Source organism: Notamacropus eugenii, chromosome 6, assembly GCF_028372415.1.
Source record: "Notamacropus eugenii isolate mMacEug1 chromosome 6, mMacEug1.pri_v2, whole genome shotgun sequence".
NCBI classification, from domain to species: domain Eukaryota; kingdom Metazoa; phylum Chordata; class Mammalia; order Diprotodontia; family Macropodidae; genus Notamacropus; species Notamacropus eugenii.
In genome coordinates, this window is record NC_092877.1 from 125685528 (window position 1) to 125709711 (window position 24184).

The window sequence follows — 24184 nt, forward strand, 5'->3', positions numbered from 1 at the left end:
TTTCACTAAGCACAACTTATTATTGTTGTTAACAAGTTTCAATAACCATTAAAATAAGCATATATAGGCCTGACTAATTTAAATCCATCCTGGACTGAAATCAATCATTTAGAAATTAAGAGTAACTGTGTTCTATAGTTTCACAGAATAAGAGAACACAAAATAGTTGATTAAAAAAAAAATCCAGAAAAATACTGATATCCATAAACTTCCCGATGCAGATATTTGCCTATTAACCCCTAAGTCACAATAAAATCTCTAAATTAAAGGCCAGTTACTAAATTGGTTCAAATATGTAATTTCAATGAATACTTTTTTTAACAGGTAGAACATCATAATTTTCATAGGTGATGGCAAAACAGTCTATCAGATAAAACTCATTCATTAATATGAGCAAATTTGTAAGTCCTCCCACATTGACTGGGAGTGATTTTAGTTCCTTATCACATCATTTCATTATATTTGCAGCTTCTCTCACAGGGTCGAAAAGATTTTATGACCTTTCTGAAATAGAAAGTCTAAAGAAACCTTCCACTTAAGGACAGACTAAGAAGTACATGGTACTCTTTTTTTTTTTCCCAATAGGAAATTATTACTGTCTTATTTAAAGTAAAATATACCCTATCAAATACATAATAGTTTTAAGCTTAGTGACCACATCTTTGCTGCATCATATAACTGCATACAGATTAAAAGAAAAGGGTTTTTTTTTAATGTTACTGTTGTTCTTGTTTCTCAAAGTAACAGAGGTTCATATACACTGATTCCCTTAAATTCACAATGCAAGAAAAATTAGTAGCCAACAGCAACACAAACAATATTACGGATTTTTAAAACATAATGCATGTTTTCTCCAGCCCAACAGCAATTTAGTAGAATGTATTTCTGAATTCTCTTATTTAGAAATCAGTTCATTTATCAATTTGACATTCTGTACCAATCACATTAAAAAAAAAACAAGTATAGAGTAATTAAACTTAAGAATAGCATTTATATAGTGTTTAACATGTGCCAGGTACTGTACTAAGCACTTTACAATTTCTATGTCATTTGTTCCTCATGTTAACCCTGAGAGATAGATGATGTTTTTATTCTATTAACAGAAGATAAAACTGAGTCAAAAAAGAGGCAAAGTGACTTGAAGTCAAGGTCACACATCTAATAAATTTCTGAATCATGTTTTGAATTTAGGTTTCCCTGATCCATGTACCTCCTAAGCATATCTCTTTAATGCCAAATATCAAATGCATTTTGTGTTCAGTTCTGAATTATTTCATTCCAAAATTCCACTGAATCTCTCCTGTACAGATTTCCTTATATCAAACCAATTAATTCCTCAACTTTTACCTCTTCAGTTGCAAAATCTATTTCAACTAAGGCTACTTACCTACTAATTAATCTAAACAATTAAATTCTGCTGAATTATTTCAAGCTATTAGTTCTGATTACTCTCTAGTAGGTAAAATCACCTCCTCAAGTAGAAAAATACATTTATCACTTTCTAATAAGGAGAGGCTTATTCTGTTTGCTCTTAATCTCAATCCTACCTGCAAACTTCCAAAAATCATCTGAAATGCTTTTAGCATTTAAAAACAAATTTAAATCATAATATAAATTTTACAGTAAATATATTACATTTCAGTTAAAAATTCTGGCTTCTAATTCACTTATAATATCTCACATTTCTACAAACCAGAGTGGGGAAAGACTTCCTTTATTTTCCTATCTGTCTTTCTGAAATACCCAACTTGACCAGGTCTTTGAAGACAGAGAAAAAGAATCTCACAAAATTTCCTTGAGTGGGAGTGCAACAGGAAGGGATGTCAAGGTGGTGATACCCAGAGGTCTAAGAAGTCCATGAAAATAGGTGGGGGGAAATTCTTAGGAACTTCTGGGAGACATAGGTATATGGGACAAGGGTGCTGTACAATTTAAACACTTCTTCTGTCAAGTTCCCCATGGTAAGCTCAAAAGGAACTGTGACCCTTTTTTGTAGAGTGAATACAGAACACAACACAGGAAGTCTTCACTGACTTACCTCTTCTGTTGGGGCACAGGAAAGGAGGTCTAAGTTCTCCCAACCTTAGTTAACAGCTTGCAAACTATTGGGAAACCAAACCAAGGGAAGTTCCTTCTAATAGCTCACAGAACTTTGGAATGCTGTGCCTGATCCCAGTCCTCCTATCACAATGTCAAACAGTCCTGGGGGTGGGGAAGCAAATCTGATGCCAGAGCCGGTAGTTAATTCTCAGATCTCCACTGTTCCCAGAGAAGTCTGTCAGCAGGAACAAGGCCTCAAAAGGTCAGGGCTCCTAACATCCCTATCTCATGAATCTAAGGTATCAAAGCAGAACATTCTGATTCTCAAAGACTGGTCACAGTTAAAATAAAGGAAACTACCAGGACAGATCCTTAGTTGATCAGACTGAGGTGATTAGTGATTGTCATTCATAAGTCAAGAAGATTTGGCCAATACTAATCTGCCTGAGTAAAAAACAAAAAACATTTTTTACTTATCAGATTCCTATTACCTCAGAAATGGGAAGATTCAGAGACCAACGGGTAGACTAGACTGTAAGCTTCTGGGTCATGGCACTGAAATTAAGACCACAGATTCTTCCAGCTAGACATCTCACTTCTGACACCATATCATGGGGAGATGAAAATATCCAAGTAACTGCACTAGTTGCTTGTTACTAGTTGTTTCTAATTTGTAAATTAGAGCTAGGTCTGTGGAGTTATCAGAGAGGATAGAGGGAGAAATGCTTTTTATAAGGCCAAAGAAGAGTGATAATGGGATGTCCCTGTCTGGGACTGTGGGACACATCTGGTTTCATACTTGCTTGTCCACTGAACCTAGGATGTTGTGTATTAGATAGTTCTCAGAACTGAGGTATAAAATAGGATATGTTGAAGTCTAATTCCAGGATATTTTCAATTTCAAGTAGGAAGAGGGTCACAGAGCATAAAGGGGGAAGAAAATTAGCAGGTAAGAGTATGGAAGAGCTTGGACCCACAGTGTCAAGGCCAAAAAATGCTACATGACATTGTGCAATTTGAGTTCATCACATTTCTCTCAAGAGGTGAGTAGCATACTCCATCATCTGTAATTATGTATGTTCTGTAGTTTTAGATAACTATTATAGTGATCAGTATTCTTAAGTGTTTAAATTTTCTTTAAAAATTTGTTTTATTGCTTGCTCTTTTGGAATACTTCTCTTTTCTGTGCATTAGTTCATTTAATTCATCAGAAGAATCACAGAAGCCATCTTTCATTATTACTTGCAGAACACTAATAATTCATTACATTCATAAGCCACAAATTATTTATTACATCCTCAATTGGTAAAAGCAACTTTATTTTATTGTTCTTTCCTTACTACTACAAAAAAGATACACATACGTACACACATATGTATCTGTATATATACATATATGCATATACAAACAGAGAGAGGCTTACATTTAGGCAGAAAAGAAAATTAAAACAACTCAGGTACCACATCACACATATCAGATTGGCTAATATGATGTAAAAGAAAAATGATAAATGAAGATGTGGGAAAATTGGAATGCTAAAGCAATGTTGGTGGAATTGTTAACTGATCCAACCATCCTGGAGGATAATTTGAACTATGCTCAAGGGGCAATCAAACTGTGCATATACTTTTATCCAGCAATACCACTACACCGTCTATATCCCAAAGAGAACATAAAAAGGGGAAAAATACCTATATGTATGAATATATTTATAGCAACTCTTTTTGTCGTGGCAAAGAAATGGAAATCGAGAGGATGCCCATCAATTGAGGGAATGGTTGAATAAGTTGTAGTATATGAATATAATGTAATATTATTGTGCCATAAAAAATGATGAGAATGAGTTCAGGGGAAAAGAACCTGGAAAGATTTACATGAACTGATACTGAGGGAAGTGAGCGAAACCAAAATTTTACAAAATGAATATTGAAAACTATATTTACATGTAGTTGGAAAACACAAAATAATATTAAAGGAGAAAGTAATAACATAGAAGAATGTTCTATATACTTACTGTGTGATTTTAGACTAATTACTTAACTTCTCTGTGCCTTAGTTTCCTCAGGTATAAAATGAAGTGGTTTAAGAGTTCTTCCTGCTCTAAATATGATGTTAAAATCTAACATATTCCACGTTATTCTTTTTGTTGTTATCTCCAGGCGAAAGATGATCCACTTTAGTAAAAACAAACCAAACCAAAAATATACCAAAAGCAAAATAAGCGATAAATAGCTTTGCTTACTTTCTGCAATTCTTCCACAATTAATAATTGGATCCCTCTATGTAGTCATCTTTCTCTCCTTTGATACTTCTCATTTCCTTCACACTGCCTAAACACACACATACACACACACACACACTTTTATTAGTTTTATTTTATAGTCTCTGCTCCTGAACTTTTGTGTTGCTGACATAATATTTATTATGACATAGCATAAAAAAACTTGCACTCTTCATGTTATGGATATCTCTGACACAAGAATTCCATTTAGTTTTCATTTCTCAAATTTGTAATCAGTTTTTTTTTCCTCCGCTCATAGTTCTCTTTTAGACAAGATTATTTCCAGTATTGATTCATCCACTAAAATTTCCAAATATACCCACTTGAATTGCACTGACATTTTCTCTTATCTTTGCTCATCACTACACCAGATTTAATTCTCTCTTCAAGATCACTTCATGCCTCTCTCAGCATTACAGTTTTCAAAGTACTTCACATTCTATGAATTTCATTTGTTTTCCCTAGTTATATCAACTTGCCTATTTTTACATCAACTCTCCTACTTTTTTCCCCCTGAATATATTTATAGCTCCTTTTGCTTCCTTTCTGAAATTTCACGATACTCCTTTTTCCTTGACAAAATTTCTCAAAAAAGATACTGTTCACTTCTCTCCCACTTCAGCTTACAGCTAAGGCTGTTCTAACCTCCCCAGTAGCCCTTCTTAGCTAGAGTTGACTTTTACCATGAGGCTTGTTCACTGATTAGTTAATCCACACTTTTGGCAGAGTCCCAGTCATGAGACTTCACTTTCAGCTCGCCTTATACCTAGAATCCTTCACCTCTAAAGTAACAGCCCTCTCCCATCCCCTTTCCTTCTTTCAGCTTCCTCTTTTGTTTTACATTCCCCTATAAGAATGTGATCTCCTGGAAGGTAGAACCATCCTTGTTTTCTTGTATTTGTATCCACAGTTCCGAGTATAGTGTCAGGGACAGAGTAAACATTTAATACATGTTCTGTTTGTATAAATTTCTTGAAAGACAATGATAAAAATAATAAATAATGGTTTCATATCATTTCTTTGGTAACCAATTGATATTTCCTCAGATTTAGTTGTACAATCATTTGTCTTTAATATCCATTTCTCAATAACTGGCATAGCCTTTTCTATGAAAAAAATCTATTTATTTCTTATATATGCCCTCTTTTTAGATTAATGTATAATAATGTCATTCTATCAGCAATTTATATGAGTTCTCAAACACAAGACAATCTGTGCATATTATACTTGCCTTCATCCCTTCTCATCTAGAAAAGTAATGTTTGTTCCTGATCCTCATTCTCTCCTCTCTCAAGTCCATCCTTCATATAGATATCTAAATGATATTCTTGAAGTACAGGTTTGGTCACGTCTTTTTGCTTCAGTAGAAGCTTATGTTTCACTACCTCTTCTGGATATTACATTTTGGTTTTTGGCATCTGAAACCCTTCACAATCTGGCTTCATATTCACAGACGTTTATTTGATAATACTCCCTCTCATATATTTGAATTGTAGCCAAACTGACCTAATTGCTGTTATCTATTAAATTTCCAAATGACATGCTTTTGGAACAACTGTCTCACTTGCCTACATGCACTGCTTTCATATTGGCAAATCTTAGGCTACTTAGCTTCCTTCAAAGCTAATCTCACCTGATGAGATCTTTCAGGGATGTTTCAAGATCGCTCTAGCTGTTAGCATTCTCTCTGTCTTCAAATTATCTTATATTTGTATTTTTAAATGTGATAGCATCACCAATCCCAGCCAGTGTAAGTACCTTGAGGGCAAGGACTTTTCATTTTCTTTTGTTTTGCTTTGTTTCATTTGTTTAACTCCCCTGGTTTATTTCAGGACCTTGCCCAAAGCACAGGCTTTCTAAATGATTGCCAAATTAAGTTCAATCTTGAATAGTAAACTGAATACATAGTAACTACAAAAAGGAGAAAATAAGTGAAAACAGGTGCAAAATAGAAATTATTTACTAATATATTTATAAAGATATGGTAATACTAGAATAAGAGCAAGAGAACAGGTGAGAGAAAGGGAATTAGTGTTGGACTTGATGTTAAGCTATCCTGAAGACACAGCACATTTATATACTTACCTGAATGATCAGATACAGGTCATTTTTTCCCCTTCTGTCTCAATTTCTCCATCAGTAAAGTGGTATTAATATGTAACACATCATTTCTAAATTCCTTTCTTATTCTAAAATCATACGAAAATGTACTAGATTTTAGTCTCAGCTCTGATACTAATCAATTTTATAATTGTGGATAAGTTTCTGTAGTTTTTTTTTTTCCTTATCTGAGAGTTGTGAAAGGAAAGGGATAGAATACATGATAGTCTCTAAGGCTCACTCTTATTCTATGACTCTGTGAGATAAATATTTATATCACATCTAAATTATCAGTTTAAGAGCAAGGAGTAAAGGAAAAAGACTCTCTGTAGACTAAAGTCTTAAAGAATGGCTCAGAGATTTCATGGAATGACTTATAAAACCTAGGGAACTAAGAGCTTTGCATTGTGACAGCTAATAATTTCTTACCTTCATTGTTCAAAGTGGAAGAACCAACAGGGGAGTGTTTATTCTTGGTTCAGCCAACAAGAAGGAAATGGTTAATGGGAAGAGAGTTTCAGGAAAAAATATTACAGGGAACTAACACTTCATGTTAGACTTTGTGATAAAAGTAAGAAATACTTTGTATTATTTGAGCAACACCCTAGATTTTTGAAAGAACAGATTTCAAAGAGTTCCAAAAAAATTTGAATCTAATGAAGTAAAATTTCAGAGAGGAAGTCAGTCCATGAAATATCAGTAGTGCTCAAAAAATAAAAGGGGAGAAGACTCCTCAAAAATGCTCTGGTCAGGAGGAAAAGCGAGAATTGTTTGAAGAGACTGATGTAATTACAAAAGAATTGTTTGGTCCTTTGGCAATTGTGTCTAGAGTTCAAAAACTCAGAATGAGTCACACTAAGAAAAAAAACAAAGAAAATAAGAATTGTTGATTTATTTATTTTTAATTGTAGCACCTCTATTGGGACCTCTGGTATGGAGTTGGGTTGAAACACTCTAGCAGATTCTATGCCAGAGTTCACATGATGGTCGATGAGCATGGTGAAAATATTGGTGAATTGCATAGTGAGCAGACTTTTGTGAACCCTGTTTTGGAAGACTCCTGGGATAGAAGAGCCAGAAGTTAGATCATCCAATGTTTCCTTCTATCATGGGAAAGGTATCAAGGTCAAGAGCCATATCAGTCTGTGAGTGCTGCTTTCATGACATAACAACCTCTGGTTACTGGATGAGAAAATCGATGCTCCAGCAGTAGATGAGTCTTTCTAAAACTCCTTCCACTAACTAAGAACTAATGAGGTACATGTTGTGAGATCACAGAGTTGCCAGAGGAAAATTTCCCTCACCTCTGCTAAGTAGCCTCACTCACAATGAAAGCAAAACAAAATAAGAGTTAAACAAGCTGTTTCAGGAGGTAACCATTTACTTTAAGGAAAGACTGGATTATCAATCACAGTGTAAATTTTATGGGGGATGTTTCTTCAGTTAAGAGATGGATGATATGGTCATCCATCCATATGCTCAACTCCAGGATATTGTGATACAGTTGTTTAGAAACAGTGGAAAGATTTATCAGAGATTCAGAAATGCTTTGCAGTTTTGGAATATGTAGATATAGATACATTTATGTTGAATATGGTCACTTTATTGATGGTACACAATATAGCATTCTATGTTTCCCTCCCCCAAAAGGTATGCTTTGGTTCAAGGATTTGATTGAAACATGGCAACCCCAATATATAGGGAGATAAGTCAGGGTTCTGAGCTCATCAGTGGTGTAACTCCTAAAAATGAAGATCCATAAACTTCTACTTTGTTCTTTGAAAGCCATGGAGACCATGAGCACTTTTACATATTTGCTATAACTGTACTCATCGTCATACCAGGAAATATTCTTGACAAAATGGTCATTTAGGCTAATATAAGCAGCAGCATCAAAAGTAGATGAGTGGGAGGCACTGTCAAAATTCCAGGATGCAGCTTGGTTTTCTTTGTAGCCCAAGATGCACTTCAATGGTTCTTCTGATACTTCATCACTTTCTTGGTATTATCATATTTAGTACATTTCTCCAGGTAGCAGGGCAGATCTACAACAGAGTAGGGAGTAGGAACATGGAAGGCTACATCTGTGTGCTTTCCATTCAGCTTGCTGATGACCTTAGCAGTGCTAGTGGAAGCAGGGATGAAATTTGGGGGTAGCACTATTCCCACCTATAATCTTAATTTAAATGAGAGGATCTTTCTCATTCATTAATAGACCAGTAAGACCTGCCTGGGTCACATGGAAGCCTGAGTCACATGAGTGTGTAGAGGGAGAAGCTTGCTGAATGGCTAGAACACGAAAGGGTGGAGCAGGAAGGGTGGAACAGCAAGAGGCAGAGCTAGAGCAGAACTGGGAGAAAGTTAGTCAGAGAACAGTCAGAGCTAGGAAGGATGCAGGCAAGCAGGCTGTTGGCTAGTGTGAGTGAGAGAACTTGTTTGTGATTGTGCTTAAGGGAACTGGTTTGTGGTAAGCCTAGCAGGGGGAAGGCTTGGGAATGATGTTTCTCTCTGCATTGTTATTGTATATAGATTTTTATTGCTCTAATGGATTTGGCTTTCTGGTGTCTGAGTAAATGTTTTCATTTTGTCTTCCATGTGGAGAGTCTGTTGTACTTCACTCTTCATAGTTGCACTGGGTTATCTGTGGCTAACATGGGCACTGTGAATATTGCATTGGCACTACACTATCACATCTCAGCATGCCAGAGGGGCCATCTACTGTCTTCTGGGTAACAGTACTGACAGGGACTGTGGTCATGAGTCCTTCCAGAATGGTAAAGTTATCATGAATGACCTTGTCCAAGGGCGTTAAGCATTTGGTACTACAGGAGACATCACTAACAATTTTAAGCGGAATTATTGTGTTTCTGATGGTCCACTCCCATCACAAACATAGGGATGTCAGAAGGTGCAGAGATGAAGACTCATTTCACTCCTTTCAAGCAAGTTCTGGACTTTTTCATGGTGGTAAAAACACCAGTGGATTCTGCAACATACCTGACTTCAAAATTTCCCAATTTAATATTTTTGGGATGCTCCTGGAAAATGGAAATGGCTTTTCCATTGATCACTATCTTTCTATTCTCTATCTTGACAGTGTCCTTGAACTTGTAATGGCTAGAACCATATTACAATATACAAACTATGTGCTTATTAAGGGGCTATTGATGATCACAAGATTCACTCCACCTGAGGTGAATGCAGCCCTGGTCACCAGTCATCCTATACAAATTTCTTAATTCCAATTTTTGTCATCTTCTCCCAGGAATGTGACTACAGCAGTGGATTCTGGCAGCAAGCTTGGAAAATGAGCTGAGAATGTGAAATACATGAATGCATACATATGTAAATACACAAAACACATGTATATATTATCTATAATATGCATATACATATGCATATGTATGTGCGCACGTACACATATATAGGTATATATGTTTATGCATGTGTACATTTATGCACATATATGCACACAAATTCTATATGTACACATATACAAATGTATAGATACACACCCACATATATACAAATATGTACATATACACACATATATGCATGTGTGTATACGCATACATATGCATGTGTATGTATGTATGTATGTATATGTGTGTGTATGTTTGTGTGTGTATAGTATGTGTATTAAGGCCTCCTATTCCAGAGAAAAACAGCCTGCCATTTTTAATATTTTAAATCAAAGAAGTTAGCTTTGAATCATGGTTCAGATACTTACAAGCTTCATGACCTTGGGCAAATCGCTTAAGCTCTATGACCTCAACTTCCTTATCTGTCCAATGAAAGGTTTGGACTAGATCTCTTTATTTCCTTCCAGAGCTAAATGCTTTGATTCTATATGCAAAATGTATCTGTTAAATTTCAGCATATGCTAGACTCCTCTTGGGCCCCAATCGTTGCTCCCTGCCAAGGTCTCCTGTATGTATTATCTGATGGACCTTGTTTTCCACAGAGTCACAACAGAGAGTTATGTGCCCCTGGTCTACCTCAAGCCTTTGATGATAATTTACCTTATCCAGGCTTCTTTTTCCTTGATGAATGTTTCCCACGGAAGGTGAAACACCTGATAATAGGATACTATCTATTTTGTTCTTCTGTGTTAATGTTCATCCCTTCACTTGCTTGGTCTGACCTTTCTCGCTGGTTTCCTTTCCTCTTGATTCCTGTTCTAGTGAAATTAATTCCTTCTCTCTAGATTCTTGGTCTAGAGACCTCGTTATTCTGGATAATGAGTCTTATCACGCTGATTCTTCACTACATGTGATTTCTCCCAAATTCAGTCCTTAGATTGGATTTGTTACTTACACGGGTCTTTTTTAAGTGTCCTGCTTCCTCCTTTCAATCTTCTTTCATCTTTGGTCTTGTTGACTATGATCTTGTGTTTCCTAACTTAGCTGACATGTCCTATTCTGGATCAATCATATAAAGTTTCAGCAGATTGTTCTCTTTTGTTAGGTATTAGAGTCGTTAGATTGTTACAGAATTTTTGTATTGTATTCATCAACTGAAGTGATAACCTTGGGAAATGGAACACAGGAGGGGGAAAACCAACCAGTGCCATTCTTATGCAAAAACTGCTTACCCTCTACAGAAATAAAAAGACAAAATATGCAGTTAGTTTTTTTTTTTCTTTTCTGCAAACAGTCAATGAATGGGATCGTAATGATACTAACTAGGACTAACGCAATGACCTAATCAACAAAGTTTAAGGTTTAAAAATCTCATTAGCATCAGCTGAGTCAGCATCATTAAAGATCAGCCTAATGAGCAAACAGTATTTGATTGTAATGTCTGATATTTATACTTATAAGCTCAGAGGAAAAAACAGAACAGTGAGCTTTTTTCCTTAATGTGTTAATAAATCATTCATTTTTCTCCTGAGTACATTCCATTTTATCATTTACAAATTAGCATCTTCCTAGCTACTTTAAAAAAAAAAAATCTTGTGATACACAATAATTATATCTCCTAGACAACACCATTGCTGATGACATATGAACAAATATTTCAACACTTGATAATCTACGGAGAAATATGCAATCAGTTAATGCATATTTTAAATTAATGACTAAGTAGTGAGCAAGTAGAATTTTAAACTTTTTGATACTTTAAAAAAATCTTAGTAATTTGGGGCATTTTGTATAACTAATACATATTAGACGCTCTGGAATAGTTGAGAGAGTGCTAGACATGAAGTTAGGAGGACCTGAGTTCAAATCCTGCCTCTAACAGATGTTCACAGCAATAATTTGATCTCTCTCTAAGGTCCAGCTAAATTTTTAAAACTGTAAGTTTTAGACATATTATGATTATACTGACGTCACTGAAAAATATGTAGTGGACAATGGCCATGAAATTAGTTCATTAGTCCATAACTACTCTGAGTAATCTAAAAATTGCAGCTCCATGTTTTTGGTAGTAACATTATTGACATTGTTAATAATTTAGAAATCTGGTCTTTAATAACATACTGAATACTGTTTTCTATCTCTAGCTGGTTAGCTCAGTTGCTTCCAGCATGGTTATAATGATTTCAGGGTCATCAGTTCAATTCCTTCATGAGCACAATAGTTCAGCTTCAGGACTAGAGCTGGTATTTCTCACTAAAGTCTCGCAAATATGTACTGGTGGTCACAAAGGGAGGCCAGATAAGAGATCATAGATGGACCAGTGTTCATGGAGGAAAGAATTTTTATTATGAAACCTCCACTCAAACACTTGGACAGAATCAAGTACTTTGATTATATTTTTTGTTATTTCCAAGTTAAATGGCATTTGATATACCTGTTTGCAGCTGAAACAGTCCACTGTTGTATAAAATTGAAGTCAGAATTATCTATATAAAGTCTTTTTTTAAGTAAAATACTGAATCTAATTTTGGGTCCTCTGATTTATACTCTTAAAGAATTTCCTATGTTACACATAATCTGTTATAGATGATTCTTGTAGTAGAGGAGTTGGTGTTGAAACTGACATTTCATTAACATAAAAAAAAATCATGGTTTAAAAATTTCTGTCACTAATGTAGATCAGAGACTTCTCTGGTGGATCTCTTGAGCTTAGGAGTTCTGGACTTTAGTAGTCTAAGGCAATTGTACATGTGCACTAAATTTGGAAGCATTATAGAAGGTGCTTTGAAGGATGCACTGGTTCATACAGGGAAAAAAATTGTGTTAAATCTTCTCTGCAACGTGGTAGTCAAGTTGTGAGTAATTTCTAAACTTCCAGCCTAGGAGACTGAAAGGGGTAGAGTGTGATGATGGAGAAATATGCACTATAACTTTCTTAAATCTAGACTATAAGCAGAGGCAAGAAAGAAGGGAAGGAAGGAAGGAAGGAAAGAAGAAAGGAAGGAAGGAAGGAAGGAAGGAAGGAAGGAAGGAAGGAAGGAAGGAAGGAAGGAAGGAAGGAAGGAAGGAAGGAAGAAAGGAAGGAAGAAAGGAAGGAAGGAAGGAAGGAAGGAAGGAAGGAAGGAAGGAAGGAAGGAAGGAAGGAAGAAGGAAAGGAAGAAAGAAGATAAGAAAGGAAAGAAGGAAGAAAAAAGAAAGAAGAGAAAAAATGAAGGAACAGAAGTAAATAAAAGGGAAGGAAAAGAAAGAAAAGAAAGAGAAAGTCCTGATTTGTTGTTGTTGTATTGGTTAATTTTTTTTGTATTTATTTGGTATTTAATTTTTCCAAGTTAAATTTAAAAAATATTTTAAAAATATGAGTTCCCTCATTGAGAAGGTAAGCAATTCCATATAGGTTATAATGTGTAGTCATGTAACACATATCCATAATAGTCATGCTGTGAAAGGAAACATCCAAAAAAGCAACAAAACTTAAAAATAAAATAAAAAAAAAAGTTGCTTTCTATCTGTATTCAGATACCATCAATTCTTTTTCTGGGGATGGGTGGCATTTTTCATCCTAAGTCCTTCAGAGTTGTCATGGGTCATTTTATGACTGAGAATAGCTATCATTCACAGATGATGATCTTACAATATTGTTGTTTACTTGTACCCCTGTACATTTCACTTTGAATGCATCCATGTAATTCTTTCTAGGTTTTTCTGAGAGCATCCTGATCATCATTTCTTAGTACAATAATATTACATCATAATCACATAAAACAACTTATTCAGCCATTCTCTTGTTTAATTTTTTTTTTATGTGATGCTAAGTCTTGAAAATTAAAATATAAAGTAATCTATATTCTCCTGGGTATGGTGATATACATGAGATAGGATGAGAGTGGTGTAACCCATATGTAGATAATAACAACATAAGGAAAATTTGACTAGAAGAAGTAAAGAAGACTTCATTGAAGAGATACCTTTTAAGCTGAGACTTGAAAGAAGATGCACATTCTAAGTGTTAAAGATGACAGAGTTCATTCCAATGACAGGGAATGGTTTATGTCTAAATATGGGCATATGAGATGGAATATCAAATTTGTGGAATGAGTAATAGTTCAGTTTACTTAAAATGTGTAGTTTAGAAATGAAAGTAGCATGAATAGAATGGGAAAAATTATATAAGGGTCTACTAAGGAAGGGCTATAGTTTCTAGACTAAGAGACTTTTCATTCTTTCTATAGTTAGTGGAGAACAACTGAAAGTCTTTGAGAACAGAATGAGTATATTCAGTCCTGTGGCTAAGGAATATCATCTTGATATCTGTGGAGTGCCTTAGCAAAGTCAAAACTCCCTGGGCTTCAGGTTCCTTATCTGTAAACTCATGTGGCTAGACTAGATGGCTTCTATTTTCCTCCTTAGCTCAAGATTTATGATTTTATGGAGAGAGTACAATTGGAGCCTGTGGCAATTGAATAGATCAGAACTTATGTAGGTCTGAATTGGGGTGAGAGGAAAGAAGAATAGGATCATGGATTAATAGCTAGAAGGCACCTCGGGGGCTATCCAATTTATGAATTATTTTGAATTTCTTTGACTTTGCCATGCCGTCAGAAAAATCATCATTTTGTAAAATCATCCTTGGCACTCATACCTTGCCAATAACATCAGCCCTCTTTTAGCCATGAATCTCTGAACTGACATTTAAGGAGGGGAGACAAAAAGAATCTTTTTCTTAGATATTTCTTCACTTCCCACTTGACTCATTTTATATTTCTTTGACTCCCTCCTCCTTTTTAGGTTTCTCTTGTATTTTCTTCTTCCATTAGATTGAAAACTTTTGAGGATAGAGAGTATCTTTTTCATACCAAGTACTGAAAATATGCCTGGAACATAGTAGGTGCTTAATACATTTTATTGACTACTGAGTCACTATCCAGTCACTACAATATCCTCCTTTCACAGATGAAGAAACTGAGGTCCCACATAAGTTGTGAGACTTAGCCAAGGTCAAGCAGGTAAAAATCGATAAGAGCCATTATTTGAGCTTAAGTCCTTGACAACCCCAATCCAATATCTAGTGCAGTGTTACAAGATATCTTACAGCAATAGAAGGTAAATGACTTGGCAATTAATTAAGGATAAGGAAGAGCGATTCTTGCTTTGAAAAATGTGTGCCTAGGAAGATGTGGTAACTTCAACAGAAACAGGGATATTTGAAAGATGATGTATTTTATGAGGAAAAATAATAAGTTCTGTTTTAAAAATTGATTTCCATTCTATGATGTAGATTGAGTTGGAAAATGTTTTAGAGATAATGCACTTATTTTCCCTCTCCCTGCTACCCCATTTTTCAGATGAGAAAACAGAATGAGAGATGATGTGTCACCACTTATTGTCTATTGGCCTATATACAAACTCTTCTTACTGCTTGTTAACCCTTACTTCCTTCAATAGCCTGGGATGTAGTTCCTTCTCAGCTTCTCTGAATCCCTAGTTATCTTCAAAACAACTCAATTTCCATCTCTTCCATGAGCATGAAGTATTTCAGGATGCCCATTTAGACACTCAATAACTTCTCACATGAGAATATCTTATATAAATATATATATATATGCATATAGATATAGATTATCTACTCAAAATTTATGCATTATTCTCATAGTAGAATATAAATTCCTTGACAGAAGAAATAATTTATTTTCCTGCCTTCCTTCCTTCCTTCCTTTCTGCCTTCCTTCTTTCTTTTCTTTCTTTCAAAATTCTCAGTGCCTGACACATACTAAACACTTAATAAATGTTTGTTGATTGACTGATTGACTTGACCAAAGACACACAACTAGTAAGTAGCACAGCAATTCTATCAATAAGCATTCATCAAATTTACACTTTGTGCCAGACACTGTGCTAAGTGATGAGGATATAAAGAAATTGAAGAACTAAGTACCTGCCTCAAAGAGGTCATATTGTAGGAAGGAAAACATGGGGGAGTGGGAATACAAGATTTATGTAAGAGAAATGGCATGTAATCTCAAAGTGTAGTCACTAGTAATGGATGAGAGGTAGGGGAAATGGGAAAACTAGGGGTAACCTGGTAGATGTTTATCAACCAGCTCCCTAAGAAAGGAAATGAAAGTGAAATATTCTTCTAAGTTTACTCTGCATTATAAACATTTTCTCCATCATTTTCTTAAGTATAGATATTAAACAAAACAATCAAACAAATATATCATATGTAACATTTCCTGTCTCTGAGGTATAAAGTCTCACAATATAAATTTTATAATTACTTCTTGAGAGCACACCTCTGGAAAGGGCACAGGCAAAAGGTAGTTTTAAAGCAAGAATATGAGGGAAGCCAGGAAATGTAAGAGGGAAGTTATGAGGGAAAATATGGGGAGCAGGGGATGAGACATTGAAATGGAGTTTCTTCTTCAAGGAATAGTAGGAAAGCCATTGTTGCTGAATCCCTGAGTAAGGATAGGAGAGTAAAGTGTAAGATGAGTAAATAGATAAGCAAGAGCTAGAATTTTGATTTGATTCTTTGATTTCAAAATTCAATGATCTAATCAACCAGTCTTTGCAATTTTTGAGATGAATAAGGAAATTGACCTATTGGGAACAGATGCTTCAAAGTTACTTCAAGCTATTATTGGCATCTTCAAAACATTTCCTTCTCAGAATTACTCTACAAACAGGAACAATTTTGTAAACAACTACAGTTTAGAGTAAACAACTTCTGTTTAAGTATGACATTCACTCCAGCATTAAGCATGGTTAAGTTACTGAATCATTGAAAATATCTCCAGTAAAAGACACAATCCTTTAACAATATTCATTGCTGTCTTAAAAATTGTGTGTATAATTAAAGCCAGGTAGCCACCTACATATATAAAACAATTCTAATTAAACTGCTAATTAAATGATGTTGGTGGCCTTTACTATCTGACATTTAATAAAATTAAACATGGAGAGAACAAAATAGTACACGGCAATCCTAAGGTATCACTATTCCCCCTGTCCCTACCCTTTTTTATATGTCAGCAAGAAAAGAAATAAGGACACTTGATTTTAATAGCAAGAATGTTTTTCATTATTTTTTGGTAAAATTTCTGTCAGTTATCAGCTTTATTATCTTACAGATTATAGAAATGTAGAGTTGTGAGTGCTCTTTTGTCGTAGTATAATCTACCTCTGACGATACTTTGTTCATTTTCACTTGGATTGGTGGATTGTGTTTCCAGAGGGTGGCTGTTGCACTTTGTCTCAGAATTCTAGGGGTAATCTTGAGCACAAGGTTTCAACTGTCTTCCATGAGTTCCAAGTGGTGCTTCTCACAGATTATCAGTTTATAATAAACAATAATTATTTTAGTGGCAAAGTAAAAAAGTGGTAATAAGAAATTAACTCCCCAATTCTGACTGTGAGCAACACACACACACACACACACACACACACACACCACCCAAGTACACACATATCAGTGATAAGAATGGGCTAAGACTTAAAATAGAATGGTTGCATGACATCTATAGTAAACATATGTGGGAAATGGGTAACTCAGAAATCTAATTTCTTTTTATCTGTTTATAGTATCTTCATCGAGTTGTCCCCACACAGTTGTCCTACATTGTTGCTCTCTGCTAGATTCCAATGGTTGGGTAATTTTTAGAGACCATAGCTAGCTTTGTTATAACTACAAGGAGTAATGATCTCCAAAACTCTTTTCTCTCTCCGGTAGCTATCCTTTTTCTCCCTTTGTCTTTTTTTAGTCTCATTTTGTCTTTTGTTACTCCCAGTTGTATATATTGTTGGCTACTAAATCAGTCTCTGTGACAGCATTGTTGGTAGAGTAGAGAAGGAGAGGATAAGAAGGGAAACATAACATAATTTATCATAATTTATCTGGGCTCATTCCCTCCTTGCTAGCTTCTGTTTCATTGGTATGTTTCTTCAAGGGGCTTCAGAGATTGGAGTCCTTCACTGTTTTCATGCTTTACTGGGGACCTGAGGAACTTCAGGACAGTCCTATTAATAATACAAATGTCAGGATTATTGTAAATTTGTTTGGTTAATCAATGACCATTATCCCCTCCTTGATCCAATTACATATGAGAATGTGCTTAAGACAATAATATTACACAATCTTGTCTACATATTTCAAACATTTACAAAAAGTGAAATCTAGAAATACTGAGATTCTGGGACATCTAATTTCACACACACACACACACACACACACACACACACATCATTTAGACTTTTTTTCTCTGAGCTGTTTCCCATCTAGTTTTCCAACCTCAATTCTGCTGGTATATTTTACAAATCATACATTCCAGATAAATTGAACTAAGTCTTTCTGCTAGACTTGACATACCATCTCCCTTATTTGCGCATTTGCTTTAACCATCCTTCAAAACTACTCCAGAATCTTTGAGAGACAGAGACAGAATGTTCATGTATATATGTATGTATGTCACACACATATATATTCAATGTATGTTCATATATATATACAAACATGTTTGTGCATATATATTATATGTTTTCTATATATGATATAAGTTGATTAAAACCAGTTCTTTTGAAGGGAAGGATTTAATTTGTGACAGGCAATTTTAATAAATGACCAACAATATATGCACATTGTATATATGTGTTTTAAATTTTTAATTTTTTTCTAAGTGTTTTCTAACAACAAAAATTATGGCCAAAAGACAATAGAAGTTAAAACAGGAGATTGGCATGGTAAAATGAGGTGGATAAATAAATTAGATAATTAGATTTTATCTTGTGTTCTTATATCATCCATGTTTCTATCTTTTGAGTTTTTATCTTGTCAATTTCCCTTGACCAAATAAGTTAATCTTTAGCTCTCACCCTACGTGCCAGAAGAACAAAGAGCTTCACATTAAGGGAAGTAAAACCCTTGTTTTACTAATCTAAGGCAAGACCTTATCTGATTTGTGCCTCAAACCTAACATCTTGAAGAAAAGACTGCTACAGTGATTAGCCGCAGGAATTGGGGAAGAGAATGATAAGAAAAGATGAGAAAGAGTGAAGAGTCTTGATTGAAACAGTTATAGCAGACATGAAACACTTTAATCTGATCAACCTAGAATAACAAATATTCTTCTTACTGTTAGCATATGCTTGCATTTAAGTATGCACAAAGATGGGCAGTTGTTCTTGTAGAGGCAAAAACAAATGGTCAGCATGAACATATCTAGATATTCTCCAACTTATCAGAGAGAATGACAGTGTTCCTTAAAAGAAAGTAGGAAATATTCCAAGGAAAAGAAAACTTAAAACAGATTTTCTAAAAAGGCAGGAAGATTTATCTTGCTATAGACGAGAAGGCCTTTCAGAGAAAGGATTTTCACTGAGGGTAAAGCCTTGGTTCACAACTCTCCTAGGCTGGAGTTGGTCATGTTGACAATCTTGAGTCAGTAAACCTAAGGGGAAAGCTTCATCCCCTTGTATTCTGTATATTTCTGTAATAATGCAACCAGGAAGATACATCAACAGTCCAAATCTTAGCTCCCTGAACCAATTAAATATTCAGAACAATTTCAATATCATATAATGAAAACTAGACTAACCTACATGAAGTATGCCTTATGGTTTTCTTCCCACTAAATCAAGTTTTCTGATTCTAACAGCACTAAGACAAAAGAAAGAAGTGACTGAAAAAAATGGATCTTTGTGAATGCCCTAGCTGCCAATCAAAGAGCCTCTTCTTCAGTTTGTGTTAGAGAATTCCAATCAGGCCCCACACTATCTAAGGTCTTCCATTTTGCATCATCAATCTTTACCCAGATCCAGGCTCATCAATTTCTGCATTGGCAAAACCAGTAGAAGGGATCCACTCACACACCAGACTCTAGTTATAATGGATTAATATGGGTACTGGTATTCTTGAGACAGAGACCTCAGATCTGCCCTTGGGCAGGGATGCTTTGTGAGATTCTTAGATGGCTAAGCTAAATCTGAAAAAACAGTGATTACATAAAAGTTCAACTTCATGCTCTAATTTAATTTGAAACCTAAAGAGAATGACTTGAACACTGATCAAATAGATTGGTGTTTGCCTAATTTCTCCTTGAATTTTTATTGAGTCTTATGATGGTGTAAAACAGAAAAATAGAATATATATATATATATGCATTCCACAGATACCTGTAATTAACACAGATGCAAAAGTGTTTTATTTTCTTTTAACCTTCAATCACCTAAATCATTCCCTTATACCAAGTGAATTCATGGCAGAATTAATCTCCAAAATTATTTGTACCATGTGGACATAGAATTTCTATTCCCATCTCTCAATCTATAGTTCAGGAATTGTGGCTGATGAGTAATCTCCAAGTCTCTACTTAAGGACATTTGGAAAAGGTTTGTATTCTTGAAGCGATTTCTGAATCTATTTATCAGTCATTTTTGTCTATAATGTTACACATTCAAAATCAAAATGGAATGGTATACAAAGAGAAAAAAGAGATTTTGGAATGAAAGAAAAGCAAAATCTAAAGTAATATTTTTTTTTTTCTGATGAAAGACTTGGGAGTTTAGCATTAGCTTCATTTCATGTCAGTTAAATAAAGCTGCAAAGGTTTATTATTTCTTTGGATCTTTTATGCTGACATATCATTTCTATAAAGAATTGCACTCCATTGACTGAAAGAATATTGCATTCAGTCAAAATTAATAATAATTTAGCCTGACATAGCATTAATGGAATAGATTTCATTCCAAGTAGGATTAGATTCAAAAATATAGAATGGCCATGAAAATTTTCAATGAAGAAAGGTAAGTCCAAGTTTACAGTCAGGCTGAATCCACAAATTAGCCAAGACTTAGTTTATGCAATGCCCAGGAACATTTTAAAACACATAAATTACACATACAATAAATATTTTATAGTAGAGATATAATTTCCTGAATACTTTAGCAGAATAGAATATATATTCACATGAAGAATGGCCTATCTTTGAAATATGCATCGAATAAGAAAAAAATAAAAATTGAAATGAACAAACCACAACAAAAATCCGGCATTTCATTTTGAAAGTTAGTGTTTAAGTCTTTTAACAGTAGCTAGCATTTATGTACCAATAAGGATCCTCAAAAGCCAGGATTGCACAGGACCTCTCAAGGTCATTTAATCTAATTTATTTATGTTACAGATTGGAAAACTGAAACAGAAGCTCTTTTCCCTTAGTGGAGGTCTGATTAGGGTAAACAAAATAGTAATATTAATAAATAATAATAAACATTTATGCAGCATATCTCTTATGTGCTAAGCACTTTGCAATCATTATAGTTTGATCAGAAGATCTCTTTCTATGTCTCCTTGGATTCTTAGTAACTATTTGATTTTAAGCAGTTGACTTAACCTCTCTTTGCCTCAGTTTCCTGAACTGTAAAATGGGAATAATTATAATACCACCTATCTTATAGGGCCTTTATTATGATGAAATGTGCTAATATATGGAAAGCATTTTGTAAACCTTAAAAGATGTTAATGAAGAGCAATTGTCTCAGCATCATATGTGTCTCTGATTTCTACGAGGGAGGTCACCACAGATTTTTGTTATCTTATTTTGTAGAGGAGGAAACCAAGTCTCAAGGAGTTTAAATATCTTGCTTATATTTAGTGAGCCTTGAAAGACTGTGACTACAGGCTTTGCCTGCTCCATCAACACTATTATTGTCCCCATAGCTATTTGTTTCACATTGGTATCACTCATTTGTCTTTTATTCTAGCCAGTCTGAAGGAAGTAAACATGATTGTGATAGAAAAAAGTCACTCAATTCTTTAGTCACTTTCAGTAATGTAATTTTCAACAATTGCTTAAAAAGTTTTCAGTTGCTTTTAACTGTAGAATATTCAGCCAGGTTTTAGTTGTCTGCCAGACAGATCCTCTTATTGCTTCAATCTTCAGTTTAGAAGATGAAAGAGAGAGAGAGAGAGAGAGAGAGAGAGAGAGAGAGAGAGAGAGAGAGAGAGAGAGAAATACTTTTAGCATGAAAAGTTCCAGGAATAGAAAATTCCAGAAAAAATATATAGAAGTGGCAGTCATGAAGAATGGGAATGGTGGATCTAGTAAGTCACAAGAAAGATCACGCCCCCTTCACAAAGCAGAGAATTTAATTTTTGAAACTATTTTTTTCAGACTACCACAAAGCCTTATACTCATTTAGGCTGAACTAAAACAAAGTGTCCTATCCTATTTATCTATGGCAGATCCATACATTGGTTGCATATTATGAAGAACTGCTATTACTAGTTTTGCTTCTTCTGTAGGAATGAGTTGACTTTGGACAATCAAGATTGTGTTTCTAACCTCACTCATCCCTTCTCATAGGCTTGTGTCTTCTTTCAGTACGTTGGTATAAAAAGTCAACCTGAAATACTGAAGAAAGGAGTATTTTGTGTCTTTCTAATAAACAGCCTACTTCTCCTAATTCAGTCTCTCATTAATTGTTCTAGTATTTACTTTCTCCCATTTGCAATTCATTTCCCACACAGATGACCTTCTTGATCCATAAGTTTTGCCCCATCACTTCTTTATCCAAAATTTCTCAATGGTACCTAATGTCTGAAAGATAAAACAAAATGAATAACCTGGCATCGATTCTTTCCAAAATTTGCCACTAACCTGCCATTACGTTCTTATTCCATAGTCCTAGGCACTCTATCTACCACCACGACTGTTTCTCTACTGTCCTTCCTTCTGTCACTTTTAAACTTTTTCAAAGGTCTTCTCTCATATATTAGAAAACACTTTCTCCTTATCTCTGCCTTTTCAAATCTCATCCTTCCTTTAAAACTCAGCAGAGGTACCGCTTCTCATTTCCAGATACTCATAGATATAAATTATCTCTAACACCAGTATTCCGCACCCCCCCTCATGACCTTATTGCATGTGATTTTGATTCTTACATATGCACATATTCACACATATATACATATTTACATGTGTATGCATGTATGTTTATATACATATACATATACACACACATAAAACACACATATATGTGCATATTGATTGTTCTATCAGAATTTTCAATTCCGGGAGTCGGAGCCAAGATGGCGGAGTGAAAGCAATGACTCACCTAAGCTCCTGGACAAACTCCTCTGGATATCTCTGAAAGGAGAATCTGACCAAACTTTGGAGGTGTGGAATCCAGTGGGTGACAGACTTTGACAGATTCGGAGCCCAGGTTAGACTGGAAGGTCCACGGGAAGGATCTGTTCTGCGAGGGTAAGCCTCCAGCGCACAGCGCAGCATGGTCAGCGCAGCAGGGCGGAAGGGACCTGAGAAGCCCGAGAGTGGCAGGCGAAACCAGCGGAGCAAGAGACCAGCGAAACCGAGCCAGTGAGAGCCGCTGAGCACCACATATCAGTGCAGCAGCCCTTGAAACCTTCAGCCTGAAGACTAAACTTCGGTAAGTCACCTACTTGAACTTCTGGGAGCCAGGATGGCAGAGTGATCAGTAAATACTCTCTCTGCCCCCCTGATGACCGTGAAAGAACCATAAAATATTTCCCCAGATAAATCCTGGATCAGCGGGAACAGCAGAAGGGGGCAAATAGTCTCATAACACCAGAGGCTAGAAAAATAGCAAAGGGGGATTCTTCCTACTGTGGTGGAGGTGATCTGGAAGGACAGACGACCCAGGGCAGAGAAAATTCGCACTGAGACCCAGGCAAGCCTCAATGCCAGGAGACGAGCCCCAGGAGGGGCGGGGACACGCATTAGCATCTAGGCGTGCCCCAGCCATTCAGGGGAAAAGGGAAGACAATAGGGAAGCTGGGATCACCATCCCCTGACCTTGCCTTTGCCTCAGGTCAGCTGAGGAGATCTCCTGAGACAAGACCACCCCTCCCACATACCTAACAAGCTAACCCCAGGGTTGATCTGGGAAACAAAAAACAAAAACCTGCTTTTAGCCTCGACACACATCAGCTCAACACAAAGATCTGTACCTTCTGACTGAAAGAACCAGAAGCTACAACACTCAGCCAACATCATGAATCAGAAAAAGCAGACGAAAAGTGAAAAAACCATAGAATCTTTCTATGGGGATAAGGACCAAAACACAAACACCAAAGAGATCAGAGCTGAGACTGTACTTCCATGTGAAACCTCAGAAGGGACTATGAATTTCTCGCAAGCTCAACTAGATTACCTGGAACAGCTGAAGAAGGTAATAAAAGAAAAACTGGACAATGATTTTAAAATTATAAAAAAAGAATTCACTGATGAGAACATCACTCTGAAAAGGAAAATTGAACAAATGGAAAAGGAAGTTCAAACATTAACTGGAGAGAATAATTCCCTAAAAGGAAGAGTTAAGCAAATGGAAAAGGAAATCCAAAACCTAATTGGGAAAATTGATCAAATGGAAA